At 44.5% G+C, this 9,730-nt stretch overlaps 1 protein-coding gene across 8 annotated transcripts in view; it reads left to right on the top strand.

Moving 5' to 3' along the window:
- The window catches only part of CDH13 (cadherin 13), a 980,082-nt gene that overhangs the window by 128,973 nt on the left and 841,379 nt on the right, over positions 1–9,730 (top strand). The gene's annotated exons all lie outside the window — the stretch shown is intronic.

Below are 9,730 nucleotides of genomic sequence, written 5' to 3'. Positions count from 1 at the left end.
GGTGCTATTGAATCAAGTGGGATGTGCGCTTTTAAGTTTGTGGGTAGATGTTGCCTGGTGGTTTTGGTGAAGGTCTGTTATTAGTCTATTTTACCACCAGCACTTCATGAGTGCTTGTTTCACCAGTTCTAAGTAATAAATGTTATCTTCCCCCATGAGAAGAAGGTAGATACCGTGGCACAAGGAACTTTACTGGGTAATGAACAAACGTTGGTCCCATCCCTTTGAGGGATCCTCGTTACTTGTTACCCTCCATTGAGCCCTGTCTGACTGCCCTGGTTTTGTAGGAAAGATGGAGCTCAGAAACAAGGCATGCTTGGATTTTAAGGTCACAGAGCTGGTCAACTGGGACCAGAGCTTTTCCAGAAGACTCATTCCCTCTGCAGAGGGAAAGACAAATGGAGGTCCATTTCAAGAAAGGACATCCAAAGAGCTTAAACTGATTCCAAAGGGTGGTGAAAGCTCAGCAGGACATCAGACAGTCCTCCTAGCTGGGAGGACTCAGTCATCAACTATTACAAGTGAAGCTCTGACCTGGAGGGCAGGACAGACACTCTTTAATAACAGTAGTAATAACAGCAGCATTTATGGAAGACATATCATGAGCCAGACTCTACGGTAATCCTCCTAGATGACTTATCTTTTTCATTCTCCCAACAACCCTAGTAGTAGGGACTTTGTTGTTTTGTTCAGTCACTAAGTCGTGTCTGACTCTTTGTGACCCCATGGACTGCAGTGCACCAGGCTCCTCTCTCCTCCACTGTTTCCCAGAGTTTGCTCAGATTCACGTCCATTGAGTTGGTGATGCTATCTTACCATCTCATCCTCTGCCTCCCCCTACTCTTTTTGCCTTCAATCTTTCCCAGCATCAGGGTCTTTTCCAGTGGATTGGCTCTTCACATCAAGTGGCCATAGTGTTAGAACTTTATCTTTGGCATCAATCCTTCCAATAAATATTCAGGGTTGATTTCCTTTAGAATTGACTGTTTTGATCTCCTTGCAGTCCTAGGGACTCTCAGAAGAGTCTTCTCCAGCATCATTATCTAATAAGGCAGGGACTTATTAGGTCCTTTTTATAGATGAAGAAATATAAACTCAGAGAGCTTAAATAACTTTCCTAGTCATACAGTTTGTATCAGAATCAGGACTTGAACTCAGAGCTTTAGAAGGCACGTCCATAAAACTGTCAGTTTGGTTCCTCTGAAGTAGACGGCGGATGAGAAGTTGTGTGAAAGTGACCTGCTAGATTCCCAGGCAACACTGATAGGGAGGTGGGGAAGTAAGATTGGGAAAGGGGAGGGTGAGCAAGGGTGTGTTGTCAGGCCAGGTCCTAGAGAGGTAAATTTGGCCTAATCCCCCAGAGAAACTGGAGAGTTGTGGGTGGCACTTCCATGTTGGCCCATTACTGTGGAGGGGACTTGAGTATTTATACCTCTGAACCAACAAATCCAACCAGTTCTGGGAGCTTCTAGGATGAGAGACAAGCAGGAACATAAATGCCCAGACACTTCCTGTCCTCCCTGATTACAGGCAAAACAGATCCTGGCAGCCAGGATGCAGCCTTTGTCAAAGAGGAACACAGAGGCCCATGGTGTGCAGGCACTGGCTTGAAACTAACTGTTAAAATTGTTAGGAATTTTGCAAGCTAGTTAACCTCACATTGATAGCTTGAAATCAGCCATGGTGGGAGTAGTTACACCATGGAAATTGGCTTACATTACAAATTAGGGCTCTCCCATCCCCAGAGGTAGTTGTTAAATATTTACTGGCATACCACCGCAGGTGCTGGCTATTAGGAATGAATGCACGCTGGGACCGGTGTGCAGTAAAGTGGCAAACAGGTCTGAGGGGATGTGGATGGAGCACTGATAGTATCTACTGCCTTGCTAATCTGTACCAAGTGCTAAATGCATCGTAAGCCCGCTCCTCCCCCACCAGCCTGCAGGCACACATGCACACGCACCCACACAAGGCAGGGGGCCCTGGGAGGAAGGGAAGTGGTGAGAAGGAGGGTGACCAGTTGGATTTCAGGGCAGAGTCACATCTCTGAAGCTGGACAGGGCCTGGGTAAGAGGAATGACGAACAGACAAGCCTGGGAAGAAGCTCGATAACAGCTAACAAAACGAGTGAGCGTTTTATGGTGCCAGACTGAGCTAAACGCTTCACTTTGGTGACTCTTCGTAGGAGCCCTAAGAGGTAGAAATTACCATCATCTTCACCATCTCATTTTTACAGATGATGAAACTGAGGTTTAGAGAGGTAACTTGTTCAGCATCATAGGGAAAGAATTGAGCTTTGAACACATTAAGTCAGATTTCAAAGGCAAATCTTTTTTAAGCCCACTTCCTACAGAAGTCAACCCATGAGCCAATGAGATGGGGGTATAAGGTGGTAAAAGGGTCATCAGGATGCCCCAGTATTAATACCCTAATCTTACACAGTCTGGTTGTCAGAAAAGGAAATATAGAAGGAACATCAAAGCCAGAAGTAGTGGTTGGGTGTTGGTGTGGAAAGGATGGTACCCATCTCCCCTCAAGCGATGGAGCTCCAGTTATACTGTCTTCCTCTCTCTGAATCAGCTCAAGCCTGGGGCCCATCACACAGGATGCAGAGGCTGAGAAAGGCAGGAAAACCTGGGGTATGGGCTGAGCCAGCAGACACGTTTTCAATCAGGCTTTTCTGAATTCTCTTGTGGCAGCAAAGATACATGTTCCCCTTATTCTCTGTGGCTTTCTTTGCCACTTTGTGAAAGTGCCTCGTCTCCCTCTGGTTTGCACATCCCTGGATTGATCCAGTGGTCAGCAGCAAGGAAATGTGGAAGGGTCTCGGAAGTTGCCGCTCTCGCTTCATCACTGCCGTGCTCGTCTCCTTGTGCTTTGGTGCCCCAGGGATCCTTTGACATGGGCGGTTTTGTAGCGGGAAGTAGTGGAGGTTAAGTGTCTGTGGGACATAATGGAGACATCTGAAAATTTCCTTGGAATATTATTAGCTCATTACAGTTTTCTGTTTGGGGTTTTTTGTCTTGGGTTTTATCCCGTAACAGTCTAGAGCTGCCTTTCAAGTGTCATTGTTTTCCAGTACTTTTGCACTTTCTTCTCACTTATAAAGCAACTTCGCTGAAGCAAACTGAACATAAAACCTTTCTTATTTTGCCAGTTACATTTTTTTCATTTTCTTAATTCATCCAAGAATATTGTTTTCCTTTACATCTAATTATTCAATGGAGCTTCCTTTAAAAAAAAAATCTGTCTGTCTACCAATAGGTCAAGAATGTAGGTCTGGGGCCATACTGCCTGGGTTTGAGACCCAGATCTTCCATTTACTGTGTACAACTTTAGATCTCTTTCTTTCTTTCTGTATGCGTTGGTTTGCCCATCTGTAAGTTGCAGCTACTTACAGTACTTTTCTCACAGGTTATTGGGAGAGATAAGTGGATGCATATGCACAGAGCCTTTAGAAATATGTCTGGCCCAGGGTAAGTGCTGTGTATTGTCAGCTACCACCATGTATTTTTCAAGTTTTAATCTTGACCTTAAAGAAAGAATTATTTTATTCAAGAAGCATTTATTCAACACTTAGCATATGCTTGGTTTTGTGCTATGCTTTTCCTTATCTATTTTGTCTAATAACAACTTAATTCTCACCACCGCGCTGTGTCAAAGTCATTATTGTTCTTGTTTTCTGGGGTCTGAACCCTGGAAACGCCATGTGGCAGGTGCGTTGGCCAGGATTGGTGAGGCTGTGCTGTAATCACAGGCCAGCACAGGTCTCAGAATTTGTTGACAACACAGGTTTAGTTCTGTCTCTTGAGAAACCAAGTCAGAGAGCCCTCCCCTGTGAGGGGGCTGAGTGAGCGAGCCTGCCCTCTCTAACTGCCCCTCCAGGACTAGCTGTGCTCCTACAATTACTACTGCTGGGGAAAGAGCATTGGGAAAGTCTCCTCGGAGAGGCTGTGACCTGGAAAGGAAAGGGGCCACTTCTGCCTACAGCCCACGTGCAAGAGCGCCTCGAGGTCTCTGCCCAGTGGTCTTAGGAATCGTCACCCTCCTGTGTGCCTGGAAGGAGAACAGGGCAGAGTGCAGTGGGCGATGGAAGTCTTCACTACCCACGTGTGATTTTGAGCACATTGCTTAGCCGTTCTAAGCCTCAGTTTCCTTATTCGTGAAATGGGAATGGAAATTGCACCTACAACTGCTCCGTACGTTGTGATACAGAGTGAATGGGATATGAGAATGTAAAGCTTTTAGAACAGTACCTGGCACACAGGAAACAGCCATTTTGTGGTCACTAGCATCATTATCTGCAGGAGAATAAACAGTGCTTCATAAATCAGGGGTTTCCGTAGCCACCGCTTTGGATTCAGTCATGAGTGAACTTGAGTTTGTTTTGTCACTACCATCTGTATGAGCCTGGGAAGTATTTTGCCTGCTCTTACCTTCACTTTCCTTATCTACAAAATGGAGTGGACTCATACCCTGCTCACAGGCTGTGTCAAGGGTAGGATCACTAACATGGATTGATTCTTCAGTAAGATGAGCCAAGTGTTTAAAATCTGTTGCATCAGCTGAAGAAACGGAGCCACAGAGAGGTTAAGTCAGATGCTTGACGTTCTCTAGTACACTGGTGAACACTGGAGCTAGGGTTAAAGACCAGGTGGTTTGGCTTCCCAGTCAATGACCTTAACTTGTACACCTCACAGCCTCCCGGAGACCCACTAAGAAAGCTCCCAGCACAGGGCCAGATACACTGCTGATCCTCTCAGCATCAGTGCATTCCCTCTTTGCTTGAGTGCATGCTGAAGAAAATATCCTTTAGCTTCTTCCTGGACTAGATTCCATTTGACACACATACTGTTGGCTGTTTTCTGTGAATGGATGGAGGTGTGAAGAGAGGAATAGGAAAGGGTAGTGTTTATTCCATGTGCCTTTGTAAGAGTATCAAAACCCATACACAAAAAAGCCTAGCACAGAGTTGGTGCTCACTTAGCGGGAGCCCTTGATTATTTTTAATAAGCGGCCATGCTTATGGGGAGTCTCAGGAAAATGGGACACACAAAAGGACCAGATGGACATAGTGGCAAATTTACTAATACACAAACAGCCTGCAGACAGGGACCTTCTTTTCACGTAAGAATCTATTCGGGTTTGGAGCACTAGTTTTAACTGAAAAAGGAGGTTAAATCCAGACTCGGTGTTCTATTTTCATTGTACCTTGATGGGATGACTATGACGTTGGTCTTCTTTCCAGAGTAAACACCTGGTAATTAAAGGTATAATAAGACATGGGGGAACTGTCTTGGGAAAGAACTGGTGAGGACACTTCACTCTGCCCTTTCTGTACCAGGGAAGAGGTAGGGGGTTCCACTTCCAGCTGTAGTGCAGATAGAGAACTAAGTGTCCTAGAACTTTGCACACAACTAAAGCCCTGGAAATTTTGGTTAAACCCTGAGACTCAAGTTACTGAGCTCAAAGTCATTTCTGCTATGCGCCAGATACTGTGCTTTTCACAGACATCCAGTTTACCTTTCTCAGAAAACTGATGAAACCAAGGTTCTTATACCTACTTTACAGATGAGGAAGTTGAGGATCAGCATAGTGAGACCTGATGTCAGTCCAGATGTTGCAGAACTGACAATCGAAAAGATGTAACAGTGCGGCGATGTAGTATCAAGACGGTTCCAAGACTTTTTATGTTCCATAACTCTACAGTATGTTCTTTGTGAACGGTATCCCCTAGAGTTGGGCAATTTGAGGAGCCCTGTGTGGGCATGAGCTGAAACATTAAGTAGATGCAACAGGCCTTGTCTTTCCTGACAGTTTTGTACTCCGGCCATAATGTATCTATATTGCTTGTCTAATTCTATGTAACAAATTACTCTAAGACTTAGTGGCTTAAAATTGCAAAATTTATTATCTCAAAGCTTCTGTATGCCAGGAATCAGATGAGGAAACTGCTGTACAGAGAAGTTGAGGAGTTGCCCAGCATCACATAGCTGGTTGGTGCTTAGGTTGGTGCTCTGGCTACATAAAGGCTGCAGTCATCTCCAGGTTCTACTGGGCATGGGTTCATTTCCAAGCTTACTTATGAGGTTGGTGACAGGATCCTGTCCTTGAGGCCACTAGGACCTTACCTCTTTGTTGGCTCTTGGCTGGGGGAAGCCTTCAGTTCCTTGCCATATGAACTTCTCTGTAGAACAGTTTTCACAACATGGCAGCATGCTTCTTCAGAGTGAACAAGTGAGAAGAACAAAGACCCAAAGGGCCAACAAGACAGAAAGCATGGTCTTTAGTAATGTAATCACGGAGGAGATACTCCACCACCATTGCCATATTCTATTAATATGAAGGAAGTCACTAAGTCCATTCCATGCTTAACAGGGGGGGTTACCCAAGAGTATGCATGCAGGATGGCAGGGATCTCTGAAAGTTAGGTACTGCCTACCACACCATCTGTGATTACCTGAATACAAAATAATGCTTCAGATTACTTATGCTGAGTAAAATTGTCTTTCCAGATATACTTGCTTGTCTTGAGAAGTCATGTGCCCCCTTGTACCTGCCTACATACTCTTCATAGCATAAAGCATCCCATTCTGCAAAGCCAGGATAGCCATCCAGCTTTACTGGTCTAGACATATTAAGTCTCTTTTGATAACTTTCTATCCAGCTGCTTTGATCCATGATGCTAAAGCCAGGATAGCTGCTAAGTTTTGAGTGATGGAGCATTGCCATGTAGCTGCCATGTCCTTTTTACACAGTACGTGCTGGCCTTTGAAGTAGTCTTCCTGGAGTGGAAGACTTCTGCTCTCTCATGATGCAGACTTTGCCTCAGACCCCATTGCAGCTCCTCTTTGGGAATGGCCTTTGGAATCCCACCAAAACAAAACAAAAATCTGCCTCCTTTCTTTAAGATGTGATCACCAGGAAGTATTTATTACCTATGGTTGGCTGGGAGGCATCCCCTTCCTTATTTATTATTCCATTTTCTTCCTAGAACTAATAGTTTTGACCTCAGCCCTAACCAGAGCCCTAGTATAACAACTTTATGCTTTGGGCACACAGGCAATAGGAACTGGTATTTAATCATTTCCAAATTTAAGACATGGCAAAGTCTACCACCTCCCTTCCTATATTTCAATAGGGGATTTAAAATGTTAGAATGACTGTCTCGGGGACTGACATCCTAGACTGTGAATCCTGGGATAGTTTTAAATAAAAGTGTACGTATGAGAAAAGAGAATGATCAGTAATCCACCCTGAGGATTGCTGGGTATGTTCATAAATCTCAGATGGAAATATTGAGATCCCAGAGAGTGAGGAAACGTGCTGGGCTTTGTAGCAGAAATGAAAGAAATCCTTGAAGTGAAAAGATTGGGGAGGGAGGAGGATAAAGCTTGAGCAATCAGCCTATTAGAAGTTATTTTTTTTAATGGAATAAATATGTAAAGATGCCGTGTGCTAAGTTCCATTCTAAGCACTTGAAACATTTAACCCCTAGGAGGAAAGCGTAAGTTGCCCCATTTTACAGATGAGGAAACTGAGGGTCAGAGAAATTGAGCACTTGCCCAATGTCACACAGCTGGTAGGAAGCAGTCCAGCTTAAGAACCTGTGTCTCTACCATTGCACTTTGCTGCTTCCCAGGACCATCCATCCAGAGCAGAGGCAGCTCCAGGAACTCCTGTGCAGAGCTCAGGGGTCCCTGTCAAATCCGGCTGCTTGCACAGCAGGGCTTATTCTCCGCAGTCTGGAGAAATGATTGCTTACTTGAGGCAAAAGGAATTTAAAGTAGGTTGTGCGGAAGAGAGGGCTTGGGAGTGGATGTAGAAGGATGGTCAGTGGTTCCAAAAAGCAGGGCTGTAGGGGGCAGGAAGGAAAGTCAGAAAAAAATGGGAAATGAGGATTTAAACTCACCTAGGAATTTCCCCGTAACCAATCAGCTCTCCTTTGGGAGTTTACCCGGGTACTACCTCTCCCACTGGAACCAGATAGCCGGAGTTGTTTAGGCTGGGGCATGCAGCGACCCAGGGTGTCTGTGTGAGCGTGTGTGTACTCTCACATTTCTTTTGTGTAGCAGATGGTGGCAGGAGGATACTGGGGGGAGGTTAAGTGCAGACAAGGGAAAGGGGGAGGGTCATGTCTTGTCGCACACACATGCCTTTGACAGCCCTGGCAAATCCATCTCTCCCCCAAAGAGCCAAACACATCTGTACATGTGTATTATGTCAGCGGCACCTTTCCCGGACAGGTGCACTTCTGGGGACACGGTCTCTGCTCTTGTGCCAAGAGCAGATTCCTTTTGCCCAGGATTTCAGGTGCATAGGTGATTGACATAAACAAACTGAAAACTTGGTTTAGATCAAGCAACAAGTTTTGCAACACATCTAATGACACAATCTCTTGTTCCCTTTTCATTTGTAGCAATTGGGGGGAGGGAAAGGCCAGTACTATACATTTAAGAGGAAAACCATGGGCGTATTTACAGACCCAAGTGGTTACAATAGAATTGGTTTATTAGAAAGCGCTATCTTCACTTCCCCCGCAAAAATTCAAGGAAGGACCTGAGAATTCAAGGAGGTGGAGGAGTTCTCTCTCCTTGCCAGTCCTTCCTGTGCTGTCTGATAAAGGGTGTAGCCAGCAGGCTAGAAACAACTGCTCCTGCAGGGGAGCAAGGGATATAAATATTCAGTCGTGACAGTCCCCAAAGGATAAATGACAGCAGCCCATGCAACGTGCCTTCTGCTCATTTTAAACTGACTCTTCTCTTCCACACCCGAGCTGACATATTAGTAAATTGATTCCAGGTGATGCTGACATTTTATAATTATCACTATCTATAATTTTCATCTTATTCCATTGAATATTTTGATCATTTAAAATGGAGTAGCATACCTAATAGTGGTCATTAGTTTAGCTCAAGGGAAAATTCATGGTTTAATAAACTCACTCTAGAAATAACTTACTAAAATTACAATTGGCATGATTACCTTCCTATTTTTTTCATAAAAAATAAAGCAGACTAATTTTATCCAAACTGACAGCTTTTCTCTTTCAAACTGGCTCATTGTTCTATTATTTTCCTAGAGGAAGGAAAGACATCTATAACACAGTAGTAGTAATAAAAACCGTAATAACGGAACACACAAAAACAAGGGTTATGTTTCAACCTACGTTTGGCAGGAGCTGAATACTATACATTCTCTTATTTTCTGACTCACCATGGACTGGAGCAAGGAGAGCCCTGTGGCTTTGAAACAAGGTCACGTTTGGGGGAGTCGGAGTCAGAACTCTGTCCTGCTTATCTGAAGGGGCTGCTTTGTGAGGATAGACTGGGAAGGCAGGTGGTTCTGGGCTTGACTCCCTTTCTTTCCTCAGTGTCAGTTTTTGTTTTAAAGGTATCTTCTGCAGCCCATCTCTAGGTTCTTTTTAGGTATCATTTCTGAAAGATAAAAGGGCCAGTTTTAACATGTAGGCAACTATTTTTTAAAATGTGATGGGTCAGTTTTGACTGTGGCCAGGGCAGTGCTGTTGAGCTACCATAGGGAAGCATTTTACCAGTTGGCCAATAGGTGGAAATTGGAGTATTCCTCATATTCCTTCAACTCTGGGGAACACAGTCCCCAAGGGGCCTGCCTATTGTTTCACTTGCTGGCAGTTTGGGGTTTGTGAGTTTATTTAAGGGATTAATGGTTGGAGATTATCTTAGTGGAAGTAAGCAATGTTGTTGATATA

Source organism: Odocoileus virginianus, chromosome 20, assembly GCF_023699985.2.
Source record: "Odocoileus virginianus isolate 20LAN1187 ecotype Illinois chromosome 20, Ovbor_1.2, whole genome shotgun sequence".
Classification (NCBI taxonomy): Eukaryota; Metazoa; Chordata; class Mammalia; order Artiodactyla; family Cervidae; genus Odocoileus; species Odocoileus virginianus.
This window is presented reverse-complemented; position numbering and strand designations above follow the sequence as displayed.